Source organism: Oncorhynchus gorbuscha, linkage group LG19 (assembly GCF_021184085.1).
Source record: "Oncorhynchus gorbuscha isolate QuinsamMale2020 ecotype Even-year linkage group LG19, OgorEven_v1.0, whole genome shotgun sequence".
NCBI classification, from domain to species: domain Eukaryota; kingdom Metazoa; phylum Chordata; class Actinopteri; order Salmoniformes; family Salmonidae; genus Oncorhynchus; species Oncorhynchus gorbuscha.
Window position 1 is genome coordinate 69,398,661 of NC_060191.1, and position 14,379 is coordinate 69,413,039.

Sequence of the window (14,379 nt, forward strand, 5' to 3'; positions counted from 1 at the left end):
ATAAAATGGTATTGCATCAGGGTTGTACAAATCAGCAGATCCGTTAGAATCAAAGCCAAAACCCCAAATATGTGTATCTGTCTCATGTGGCCATATGTGTTTATGAATCTCTGCATCTGTCTGTTTCTGATACAGGTCTGCAGAACTACCTGTTACTATACTTCTTCCTTTCACACTTTCCTATTGTGGCCCTAAACAGGCAAACAACATGTTGATGTCCCAGGTTGTAGACAGACAGCAGATGGAGCACTAATCACTGCCCTTCTCACAAATCAATTCAAAGCATGGACACACACAAACACAAACACACACACACACACACAACCTTTAAAACAAGACAGTCGCACAAGTAGCGATTTGCAGATTTGCCCGGCCAGCCATGTATTAAAGGAGTTAAATATCACTGGAGATGGGTTTGCTGTGATTGCATCACTTCCGGGTCAGCAGAGCCAGAGAAATCCCTCTGGTGGCTCAATGCTTTCATACTCCAGGAAGTCAATCTGTCACCCCTCTGACTGACGATGGCCCCATTAGTGAGGTCATGGGGAAACTATCCTTTCAGAGCCGTCTCCTATTTATCTGTTTAAAGGAAATGACAGCTGTTACTGAGGGGTGATAGAAACACACTCACTCTGTCTGTAGTGCTGGGAATAAAAGTCCCATTGAAGGACCAGAAAGAAGTGTTCCTGGTGTAATGTATTATGGATCTCATACTGTAACTTCAAGAGCAGATAACACACATTACCATAGACCCTCATATCCCCTTAACCAGAACCCTAACCCTACTTTCTTGTTCACATCCCGGTTCAATCTTAGCCTCAACCCCAACCCCAACCATAACCACAACCACAACCCTAACCACGACCCCAAACCCCAACACTAACCCCAACCCTAACCCCAGCCCTAACCCCAACCCTAACCCCAGCCCTAACCCTAACCCCAGTCACAACCCTAACCACAACCACAACCCCAACCCTAAGCACAACCCCAACCCTAACCACAACCCTAACCACAACCTTATCTCCAACCCCAACCCCAAAACCAAACCAAACCCAACCCTTACCACAACCCTAACCACAACCCCAACCCTAACCACAACCCCAAAACCAAACCCTAACCACAACCCCAACCCTAACCACAACCCCAAAACCAAACCAAACCCAACCTTAACCACAACCCCAAACCCAAACCCAACCACAACCCCAACCCTAACCACAACCTTAACTCCAACCCCAACCCCAAACCCAACCCAAACCCCAAACCCAACCCTAACCACAACCCAAACCACAACCCCAAACCCAACCCTAACCACAACCTTAACCACAACCCCAAACCCAAACCCAACCACAACCCCAACCCTCACCACAACCTTAACTCCAACCCCAACCCCAACCCCAAACCCAACCCAACCCAAACCCAACCCTAACCACAACCCAAACCACAACCCCAAACCACAACCCTTGATACATCTGCTTGTCTGGATGCTGTGTCATTCTCATTCCAGCTTTATTGTAACTGTACACCCCCTACACCCCCTAGACCCCCCTCCCAAACACCCATGGGGTTGTGTGGTTTATGTGGCACCTGGTGTAATCAAGGCCAGAATATTTGAGGTTGTATATTGATTTGAGCCTGAGCTCCTAATTACACAATCACACAGATAATTGACCCAGAGGAGGGATTGATGCTTATCACACAAATCTAAAGACTCTTAAATGTTTAGAGAGGCGGAGGGGTGGAGAGAGAGGAAGAAAATAGAGACTAAGAGAAAGAGCCAGAGAGAGAGTGAGTGAGAGGAAGGAGAGAGAGATATATATATAGGCAGAGAGAAAAAGGAGAGAGAGAGATGAGATAGGAGATAGGGATAAAGGGAGAGAGAGAGAAGGAGAAAGTGAGATATAAGGAGACAGACAGAGAGAGATATAGGGAGAGAGAGGTGAGAGAGATACACACTCAGGACACACACCAGTCTCAAACTGTACTCCTTATTGACTCAAACGGGAAATATACACAAGAAAATAAACTTTTTCCCCAACACAATGTCTAAACTCTGGTGTCCAAACACCAAGTGCGCCCTAGACCTTCTGTCTGAGGACCAGCTAGGGTCACCCAGTCACATATAAAAACACACAGGCACAAACGACCTGAGAGCCGAGCAGGAAAGGGTGGCCACAGCACTCAAGGGAGTGATTGAAAAAGCTTCTTCTACTTTCCCCAACGCACAAGTCTCCATCTTCTCTGAAGATCCTGTTAAGGTTGGACGGGGAGCATCGATTCACAGCTATTTTCAGTTCCCTCTAGAGATGTTCAAGACTGGGCTCTGGCTGAACCTGTTTATCCACTTGTCCTTCAGACAAGGAGGAGACTGAACCTGTTTATCCACTTGTTTATCCACTTGTCCTTCAGACAAGGAGGAGACTGAACCTGTTTATCCACGTGTCCTTCAGACAAGGAGGAGACTGAACCTGTTTATCCACTTGTCCTTCAGACAAGGAGGTGACTGAACCTGTTTATCCACTTGTCCTTCAGACAAGGAGGTGACTGAACCTGTTTATCCACTTGTCCTTCAGACAAGGAGGAGACTGAACCTGTTTATCCACTTGTCCTTCAGACAAGGAGGTGACTGAACCTGTTTATCCACGTGTCCTTCAGACAAGGAGGAGACTGAACCTGTTTATCCACTTGTCCTTCAGACAAGGAGGAGACTGAACCTGTTTATCCACTTGTCCTTCAGACAAGGAGGTGACTGAACCTGTTTATCCACTTGTCCTTCAGACAAGGAGGAGACTGAACCTGTTTATCCACTTGTCCTTCAGACAAGGAGGTGACTGAACCTGTTTATCCACTTGTCCTTCAGACAAGGAGGAGACTGAACCTGTTTATCCACTTGTCCTTCAGACAAGGAGGAGACTGAACCTGTTTATCCACTTGTCCTTCAGACAAGGAGGTGACTGAACCTGTTTATCCACTTGTCCTTCAGACAAGGAGGAGACTGAACCTGTTTATCCACTTGTCCTTCAGACAAGGAGGTGACTGAACATGTTTATCCACTTGTCCTTCAGACAAGGAGGTGACTGAACATGTTGCTGCATTGTTTTGATGCAAGAAAACACACATTATTTTTTCCATACCATTATTACAGATAATCAGTCAAATTATACTACCCCTCTGCCTATTGGCTACTTGGCTTATTCAAGCCTGTCTCGAAATACAACACTGCCCCTTTAAGACAAAACAAAGCTCTTTACCTGACTCCCTTTTCAAATATTTCTAGAAATGTACATGTTTTGTCCTCTTGTAGGAAGCAACTACTCCCCCATTGCTTACTCCAACTGATCTATAGCTGGGCTAATAACTCACTCCAACTGATCTATAGCTGGGCTAATAACTCACTAACTAGTAAAGGATATGAACAACATGTACACACGTGGCTACATGCAGCTCTCGCTTTGATCTCAAAACAAGCTGCATCTACTCAAGACAGCTCATGTTCAAAGAGTCCAGTTCAAAGAGAATGCCACAGATCCATATATGGAAATTGTTTCCTGCAGCTCTGGTCCTTCTGTAGCTCAGTTGGTAGAGCATGGCGCTTGTAACGCCAGGGTAGTGGGTTCGATTCCCGGGACCACCCATACGTAGAATGTATGCACACATGACTGTAAGTCGCTTTGGATAAAAGCGTCTGCTAAATGGCATATATTATTATTATTATATTGATTGTTTTATGCTGCACCGGTCTGTGTAGTTTACAGAGTATGGGCTGAGTCATGTCTGTCAATGGAATAGAATTCTACCGCGATACATTCTGCCTACAACAAAAATCTCTTGCATAGTTCATTTTGTAAACTATGTCTTGCATAGTTCGTTTTGTTTCGGTATGTTGCATTGAAAGTAGTTAATATTGCATTTTTTTTTCTAACACAATTCCCACAGTAAACAGAAACAGAAAGTTGAGTGAAGTTCAATCTCGCATTTCTCCGTGCAGGCTGATATTTCTTCTGCATGGCAGTCCCAGGGGAGCTGTGTGCCCGCACATGTGCGCAGCTTAGAGGGAACATTGCCTGCCAGAGAGCTCATCTGAACGTGTGAGTGAGAGGGTGACAGATGTACAGTTGAAGTCGAAAGTTCACATACAATTTAGCAAAATACGTTTAAACTCAATTTTTCACAATTCCTGACATTTAATCCTTGTAAAAATTCCCTGTTTTAGTTCAGTTAGGATCACCACTTTATTTTCAGAATGTGAAATGTCAGAATAACAGTAGAGAGAATTATTTATTTCAGCTTTTATGTCTTTCATCACATTCCCAGTGGGTCAGAAGTTTACATACACTCAAGTAGTATTTGGTAGCATTGCCTTTAAATTGTTTAACTTGGGTCAAACATTTTGGGTAGCCTTCCAGAAGCTTGCCACAACATGTTGGGGGAATTTTGGCCCTTTCCTCATGACACAGCTGGTGTAACTGAGTCAGGTTTGTAGGCCTCCTTGCTCGCACACACTTTTTCAGTTCTGCCAATGCATTTTCTATAGGATTGAGGTCAGGGCTTTGTGATGGCCACTCCAATACCTTGACTTTGTTGTTCTTAAGGCATTTTTGGAGGTACACCTCTAATTGACTCAAATTTTATCAATTAGCCTATCAGAATCTTCTAAAGCCATGACATAATGTTGACATGACATAATTCTCCAAGCTGTTTAAAGGCACAGTCAACTTAGTGTATGTAAACTTCTGACCCACTGGAATTGTGATACAGTGAATTATAAGTGAAATAATCTGTCTGTAAGCAATTGTTGGAAAAATTACTTCTGTCATGCACAAAGTAGATGTCCTAACCGATTTGCCAAAACTATAGCTTGTTAACAAGAAATTTGTGGAGTGGTTGAAAAACACATTTTAATGACGGCCACCTAAGTGTATGTAAACTTCCGACCTCAACTGTAGATAGCAGCAACGCCTAGATGGAAGTAGGAGAGAGAGAGAGAGAGAGAGAGAGAGAGAGAGAGGGGGAGAGAGAGAGAGAGAGAGAGAGAGAGAGAGAGAGAGAGAGAGAGACAGAGAGAGAGAGGGAGAGAGAGAGAGAGAGAGAGAGAGAGAGAGAGAGAGAGAGAGAGAGAGAGAGAGAGAGAGAGATTTAGTGTCACAGTCACAGAACACCCCACCCCCCATCCATGTCTCTCTCTCTTAGTTGTTCTCTCTGTGTCACGCCCTGCGTTACTGGGGAGTTCTAGATTATTATTTCTTTGTGGGGTACTATTTTTTTTATACGTTGGTGATTTGCAAGATTTCCAAATAGAGGCAGCTGGTAATTGTTGTCTCTAATTGGGGATCATATTTATGTAGCGTTTTTCCCACCTGTGTTCGTGGGATATTGTTTTGTGCATGTGCACCACATAGTCACATTTCATTTCATTTCATTTATTGATTTATTGTTTTGTTTTTGCTGAGTTTCACTTTATAATAAATATAAGGAACTCAACATCCGCTGCGCCTTGGTCCATCTCTCCTCACGTACAAGACAGAATATCCCACCATAACAGGACCAAGAAGCGTGCTCAGGAGGAGAAGGGGTCCTGGACTTGGGAGGAGATCTTGGATGGGAAAGGATCCTGGACTTGGGAGGAAATCATGGCCGGACAGGATTGCCTTACTTGGCGGCAGACGCAAGGAGAGAAGGGAGGACAGTGACGAAGCCGGGGTTCGCAGCCACAAAGAAAGCCCAAAAAACAGCCCGAAAACATGTTTTTTGGGGGGTGGCACAAGGGGTGAGGAGTGAACCAGAGCCAGTCTGGGAGAAGAGGGAGAAACTGGAGGACAGTGAACGGAGAGAATCAGAGACCGTCAGTGAGTTGTGGAGTTGGTGGAGGATGCAGGACATTTGCCCTAAGGAGTATGTTATCAGTTTAATGCCACCTGAGTCAGCTCTCCGTACTCGTCCTGAGGAACGTGTTATCAGTCTGGGAAAATCTGTGCCGGCTCCACGCACCAGGTCTCCAGTGCGCCTCCACAGTCCGGTACCACCTACGACGGTCCACAGTCCGGAACCTCCTGCGACGGTCCACAGTCCGGAACCTACAGCGACGGTCCACGTTCCCGGAACCTCCAGCGACGGTCTACGTTCCCGGAACCTCCAGCGACGGTCCACGTTCCCGGAACCTCCAGCGACGGTCCACATTCCGGAACCTCCAGCGACGGTCCACAGTCCGGAGCTTCCAGGCAAGTCGTCCAGTCCCGCTCCAGGGCAGGAGCCTTCCTCTGCGTCGGTGCTTAGTCCAGGCACGGTGTCCAGTCCCGCTCCAGGGCAGGAGCCTTCCTCGGCGTCGGTGCTTAGTCCAGGCACGGTGTCCAGTCCCGCTCCAGGGCAGGAGCCTTCCTCGGCATCTGTGCTTAGTCCAGGCACGGTGTCCAGTCCCGCTCCAGGGCAGGAGCCTTCCTCTGCGTCTGTGCTTAGTCCAGGCACGGCGTCCAGTCCCGCTCCAGGGCAGGAGCCTTCCTCTGCGCTGGTGCCCAGTCCAGGCAAGGCGTCCAGCCCAGCTCCAGGGCAGGAGCCTTCCTCTGCGCCGGTGCCCAGTCCATGCACGGCGTCCAGTACAGCTCCATGGCCGGAGTCTTCCTCTGCGCCGATGCCAAGTTCAGACACAGCATCTAGTCCCGCTCCTAGGCCGGAGCCTTCCTCAGCGCTGGTGACCAGTCCAGGACCAGAGCCCTTCTCTGCACCGATGTCCAGTATGGGCACGTCGTCCAGCCCAGCGCCATGGTCAGATCCGGGGTCTGGGGGGTGGGTTACGACCCGCACCGGAGCCGCCACCGAAACTAATCACCCCCCCCCCCCACCCTTGGTTTCAGGTTTTGCGGCTGGAGTCCACACCTTTGGGGCGGGGTACTGCCACGCCCTGACCATAGAGAGCCTTTGTTCCTCTATGGTATAGTAGGTCAGGGCGTGACTGGGGTGTACACAGATTATTTTCTATGTGGGGTACTAGTTTGTTTTTCTATGTTGGTATTTTGTATGATTCCCAATTAGAGGCAGCTGGTAATTGTTGTCTCTAATTGGGGATCATATTTAGGTAGCATTTTTCCCACCTATGTTTGTGGGAAATTATTTAGTTTTTTGTGCACCACGTTTCGTTTTTAGTTTATTGATTTATTGTTTTGTTTTAGCTATGTTTCCCTTTGTAATAAATATGTGGAACTCAACATCTGCTGTGCCTTGGTCCATCTCTCCACACGTACATGACAGAGAGAGAGAGAGAGAGATATGTTCTGTCATCTCCGCCGTGTCTCTCTGAGTAGAATGGCAGTGATTGAGACCAGAGACTCTATCAGAGACATTCTAACCACTGAGTGTGCCTCACCACCAGGGAAACCAGCAGCTCATCACCGACAGAGATCAACAGCACCCTGATTTCCTCTCCACCTGAAAAAACATGGGGAAAAGTCTGATGAAACGGAAAACTTCAGATTAATTTCAACAATCTCTCAGGTACCGATTTTGTTTCAAATGATATTCTCCCGCTCTTTACTAACTGAACATATTCTCCCTTAGGTCATTCTTCTGACAGGTCCCTCCAGAATAAAACCTTTTATGGTGTTTATTCAATACAAGAGAAAGGAAATATTAATTAGAAAGTCTGTACTTCAGCATGTTCTCTGTAGCATGCAAACAATACAGCTCCATTCAGTGTGTTTATCAACTGTAAGTAAGTCTATCCTGATGTTGGACCATGGGAGGGGATAGATTTGGTGGGGCATGCGTTGTTGTCTCAAATGGATAGAGTTGCAGGTGGCACATTTGCTGATAAAGATCTTTACGTCCTCCGTAATCCTTGGCCAAAGAACAGCATCACGTGCCTTTCTGAGACTGGCCTCTACGCCTGAGTGGCCAGAGTGTATTTTGTGTGGACAGTCAGCTCGTAACATGTCAGGGATGAATTGTATTTTTAATTTGACATTAATTTAACATTAATTTAGGCAAGTCAGTTAAGAACAAAATCTTATTCACAATGACAGCCTACACCGGCCAAACCCTAACCCGGACAACGCCGGGCCAATTGTGTGCTGCCCTATGGAACTCTCAATCACAGCTGGTTGTGATACAGCCTGGAATCGAACCAGGGTCTGTAGTGACACATTTAGCACTGAGATGCAGTGCCTAAGACCACTGCGCCACTCGGGAGCCCTGTTGAAGGCCGTCTTTCCTTTAAATATCAGGCAATTTTCTGGGAGCTCCTCTTCACAGAAGGTTTGGTTCCAGGCCAGCCGTTGTTGACTTCTGCATGCAGAGCCTGAAACAGTGGGTTCTGGGTACAGTGCACTTTGACTGACTCCATTGTCTTTGTTGAGATGTTGACATCACTGTTGTGATCCACCTGTTCCAGGTCAGTTGTGACCTTGCACGTGGAGTTGGTATCTTTGTAGCCCTAGCAACATTCTCTGCAGTCGCTTGGGTGCTGTGAGAAGTGATTTCTTGAAGATCGTCTCAAGTGGTTTGTGGTCGCTGTGCATTGTGATGAACTCTCTGCCATGCAGATACTGGTCAAACTTGTCACATGAAAAAACAATGGACAAGAATATTATTTCTCAATCTGTGCATATCTTTGTTCTGTCTGAGTCAACGTTCTGTCACATGCAACAGGTTGTCCTTTTTGTAGAAAGGGAAGAGAAAGGGTGATACCTGAATGTCTTCAACTGAAAAAAAGGGCTGTGCTCAAACCAGTGTGACTTCATCATTCAGATAGTAGTATTTGAGTAGTGGGTGTTGTGTGACTGACTGTTTGATAGTCTCAACTACTGCGTCATGATGCGGTCGATATGTCCATCCAATGTCCTTGTCCGTCAGGTCTTCTGAGCGGCTCACACACATCAGATTAGCGGGAATTTAGCAAGATATTTCACAAAACCCCAACAGCCGCTGTAGTGACTTGACGTCGGTCGGTGTGTACCCATGTTCTGAATGGCTGTTATTTTCTCTGGGTCAGGGCGAAGGCCCTCTGCGGTGAGAAGATGACCCATGTTCTGAATGGCTGTTATTTTCTCTGGGTCAGGGCGAAGGCCCTCTGCGGTGAGAAGATGACCCATGTTCTGAATGTCTGTTATTTTCTGACCCATGTTCTGAATGGGTTATTTCTCTGGGTCAGGCGAAGGCCCTCTGCGGTGAGAAGATGACCCATGTTCTGAATGTCTGTTATTTTCTCTGGGTCAGGGCGAAGGCCCTCTGCGGTGAGAAGATGACCCATGTTCTGAATGGCTGTTATTTTCTCTGGGTCAGGGCGAAGGCCCTCTGCGGTGAGAAGATGACCCATGTTCTGAATGGCTGTTATTTTCTCTGGGTCAGGGCGAAGGCCCTCTGCGGTGAGAAGATGACCCATGTTCTGAATGGCTGTTATTTTCTCTGGGTCAGGGCGAAGGCCCTCTGCGGTGAGAAGATGACCCATGTTCTGAATGGCTGTTATTTTCTCTGGGTCAGGGCGAAGGCCCTCTGCGGTGAGAAGATGACCCATGTTCTGAATGGCTGTTATTTTCTCTGGGTCAGGGCGAAGGCCCTCTGCGGTGAGAAGATGACCCATGTTCTGAATGGCTGTTATTTTCTCTGGGTCAGGGCGAAGGCCCTCTGCGGTGAGAAGATGACCCATGTTCTGAATGGCTGTTATTTTCTCTGGGTCAGGGCGAAGGCCCTCTGCGGTGAGAAGATGACCCATGTTCTGAATGGCTGTTATTTTCTCTGGGTCAGGGCGAAGGCCCTCTGCGGTGAGAAGATGACCCATGTTCTGAATGGCTGTTATTTTCTCTGGGTCAGGGCGAAGGCCCTCTGCGGTGAGAAGATGACCCATGTTCTGAATGGCTGTTATTTTCTCTGGGTCAGGGCGAAGGCCCTCTGCGGTGAGAAGATGACCCATGTTCTGAATGGCTGTTATTTTCTCTGGGTCAGGGCGAAGGCCCTCTGCGGTGAGAAGATGACCCATGTTCTGAATGGCTGTTATTTTCTCTGGGTCAGGGCGAAGGCCCTCTGCGGTGAGAAGATGACGTCACACTGGGCAGCTTTAATCAGAGTTTATTTTTTGTTCAGCTTCAGGTTGACATCTCTTGCTCTCTGCAGGCGAGCTGTGAGGTTTCTGTCATGATCTGCCATCGCCTCTTCGTGTGTGTCACCACATCCATAGGATAGAATGCCATCTGCTATCACACTCACTCCTTTTAGTCCCTGTAGTGCTTCACACTGTCTGTGCTGGTAATCTTCAGCTGCTGTCATGACTCCAAATGGCATTCTCAGCCATCTATACTTGCCTGCAGGTGTCCAGAAAGTTGTTAGATAGCGGCTCACTTCATCAAGTTTGATTTGCCAATATCCATCTCTGGCATCGAGTACTGAGAATATCTCTGGCATCGAGTACTGAGAATACCTTTGTGTTGGATATCTCTGGTAGAATCTCTTCTATTGTAGGCTTCTGGAAGTGCCGATCTCAGTAAGGCTTTGTTGAGTGCACTGGGGACCGTGCATATTCGTAGTTGTTCAGGCTTTTCAATGACAACCATGTCGCTGGTCCACAGCTCTGTGACTTCCGTGATGATTTCTGTCCATTGAATGTATGGCCTTTGGGATCCTTTCCTTCAGTGGAATAGGTATCTGTCTTGGTAGCTGCTACACAGGCCCCGGGCAGCATCGTCCCTCTTCTAGGTGCAACTCCCCAGGAAGGTAGCCAAGCTCATCCAACACGTCCTTGTACCTTGGAGACGATCTCCTCGGTTGTCATGGTGACCTCAGTGGATGTGATGCTTGGGATGGCGACGTATCTTATGTCTGTGGTTCACGTGTAGTAAAGCTGAGTGCGTCACGTTGTCATCAAGGAAAAGGGCGGCTACTTTGTAGAATGTCAAATATAATATATATATATATATATATATTTTGATTTGTTTAACACTTTTGGTTACTACATGATTCCATTTGTGACCTTGAGATTTATCGTTGACATTTATCTGATCCTGCTGCTTTGTCTCATTTGTAGATTTCAGAGAGTGAAAAACAAACACACTCTCCACCTTCCGTTAGTATGTCACTTAACCTCAGGGCTATTATTACGGAGATAAACCCATCTGGGAGGATCAACAGTGCTAAAAACACATTTACAGAGATACGCTTGGCTAAGGGAGATTACTCAACACAGGTGGACGTACTCATTGTGTTATTGCGGTTTTGACACTGCCAGACGTGAATGGACGCTTTGACACCTAGCCATTCCCAACAGCAGGCTGAGAGAGAGGATAAGGAAACTATAGTCTCATTAAGTATTTCATCTTCTTCCACTGTTCGGAAATCAAATCAAAGTTTTGTTGTCACATGCGCTGAATACAACAGGTGTAGACCTTACAGTGAAATGCTAATTTACAGGCTCTAATTTACAGGCTCTAATTTACAGACTCTAACTTACAGGCTCTAATTTACAGGCTCTAACTTACAGGCTCTAACTTACAGGCTCTAACTTACAGGCTCTAATTTACAGGCTCTAATTTACAGGCTCTAATTTACAGGCTCTAATTTACAGGCTCTAACTTACAGGCTCTAATTTACAGGCTCTAATTTACAGGCTCTAACTTACAGGCTCTAATTTACAGGCTCTAATTTACAGGCTCTAACTTACAGGCTCTAATTTACAGGCTCTAACTTACAGGCTCTAATTTACAGGCTCTAATTTACAGGCTCTAATTTACAGGCTCTAATTTACAGGCTCTAATTTACAGGCTCTGATTTACAGGCTCTAATTTACAGGCTCTAATTTACAGGCTCTAATTTACAGGCTCTAATTTACAGGCTCTAACTTACAGGCTCTAATTTACAGGCTCTAATTTACAGGCTCTAACTTACAGGCTCTAATTTACAGGCTCTAATTTACAGGCTCTAACTTACAGGCTCTAATTTACAGGCTCTAATTTACAGGCTCTAACTTACAGGCTCTAATTTACAGGCTCTAATTTACAGGCTCTAATTTACAGGCTCTAATTTACAGGCTCTAAGTTACAGGCTCTAATTTACGGGCTCTAATTTACAGGCTCTCTAAGTAAAGAAATAAAAACAACAGTTAAAAGACAGTTAAAAATAACAGTAGAGGGAAATGATGAATAGAGGAAGATAGGTGTGTTTATGTGCCTGTACAGGCTGTAATCTGGTCTCTAAATGCTGACGTGAGACTGTAATTTCTTCACAATTACCCAAAGAGGAAAATAACATGCTTCCTATCATGTGACGTCTCTGTCTTTGTGTCTCTGTCTTTGTGTCTCTGTCTGTCTCCTCCTTCCTCTCTTTCCATTCTCAGGTTCATGGTGTTTTCACAGTGTTAAAGGAGACAGGGGGTTATATTTGATCAAATCAAACACTATGGTAAATCATGGCGCAGGCGGTAGCACTATACTCTAGGTTCAGGGGTGTGTCAGAAATACGTGTTGCTATTTTTACTAATAGAATGCTGGCGTTTGGGGTTAAAGGGCTATATTTTGATTAATAAAGCAACTTGTGGGTGTGTCGAGGCTTGGCACCTCACTGGCCAATCAGAATGTTCTCCATGACTAAATATGTGGTTGCTTCAAGTTGTGTATTTACTATTTTATGTATTGTCTTGAAATCAACCCCAATTTAAATGTTAGTCCGTTGTAGTTTGTTAAACGAAATAACAAAATGTAGACCTATCTTTGCTAATATTTTAACATGAACCCATTTGCAGTCCACATTGTTCTATGTAATTGAAGGCTTCATTAGCAGTCAAACTGATATAGAGGCGAGGCCTATTGTAAATTGCATTATGGCTGAACACAGACATGCCAATCATTGTCAATAAGAAACATTGCATTCATTATTGATAAGGCCTAAAGAGTGTGAATATTTCTAATCACATTCTAAACAAAACAACAACTTGTTGTTTTAAATAGGTGATGTCTAAATGTGGTCACATGCACCAGTATTACTCCCTGTGGGTGAATCCTATTATAACAATACACACAATGGAGGGTTTTAGCACATCCAAACGTTTCACAATGGAGGGTTTTAGCACATGCAAACATTTCACAATGGAGGGTTTTAGCACATCCAAACGTTTCACAATGGAGGGTTTTAGCACATCCAAACGTTTCACAATGGAGGGTTTTAGCACATCCAAACGTGTCACAATGGAGGGTTTTAGCACATCCAAACGTTTCACAATGGAGGGTTTTAGCACATCCAAACGTTTCACAATGGAGGGTTTTAGCACATCCAAATGTTTCACAATGGATTCTTTTTACATTTACATTACATTTAAGTCATTTAGCAGACGCTCTTATCCAGAGCGACTTACTTTTAGCACATCCAAACGTTTCACAATGGAGGGTTTTAGCACATCCAAACGTTTCACAATGGAGGGTTTTAGCACATCCAAACGTTTCACAATGGAGGGTTTTAGCACATCCAAATGTTTCACAATGGATTCTTTTAGCACATCCAAACGTTTCACAATGGAGGGTTTTAGCACATCCAAATGTTTCACAATGGATGGTTTTAGCACATCCAAACGTTTCACAATGGAGGGTTTTAGCACATCCAAACGTTTCACAATGGAGGGTTTTTAGCACATCCAAACGTTTCACAATGGAGGGTTTTTAGCACATCCAAACGTTTCACAATGGAGGGTTTTTAGCACATCCAAACGTTTCACAATGGAGGGTTTTTAGCACATCCAAACGTTTCACAATAACTGGAAAAAGATCCAATACAAAGATGAAGGAAGAAAGTCCACTCACCGTTATTCTGCTCCCAAATACACCCGTTCTTTTATGACCATAATCGGGAACCATTTTGCAGATCACATTGTATACACACATGTCCAGAGGTTGCAACGCGTCGGGTCCATAAAACCAGGAGGGTGAATCTTTATAATAAGATTGGTTGTAGTATATTTTAATGAAAAACAAGCTATCTTTCTTTTTTTTTAAACAAGAAAAATAGGTAAATGTAAAATGTAATGATATAAAATCGGCAAGATAAAAAAAGAAGCCGCATTGCAGTAGAACCAGCTGTCGTTATAGTATAGGCCTAAGGGAGGGGTTCTGAACATATGAAATGGAAAACAAGCCATTGTTGCAGGTTACAGATGCTTCACCGGTATTGAGCGAGGTTCTCATCTATCTTGGTGATGAACATGGACACGTAGCCTACATAATAATAATAATAATATATGCCATTTAGCAGACGCTTTTATCCAAAGCGACTTACAGTCATGTGTGCATACATTCTACGTATGTGTGGTCCCGGGAATTGAACCCACTACATCACGGTAAGGCGTTTATGCACATCCACAATGGTATCTCCATGGCTAAAATAATGTAGGCCTGCCTACAATGCACAAAGAGAAAAAAG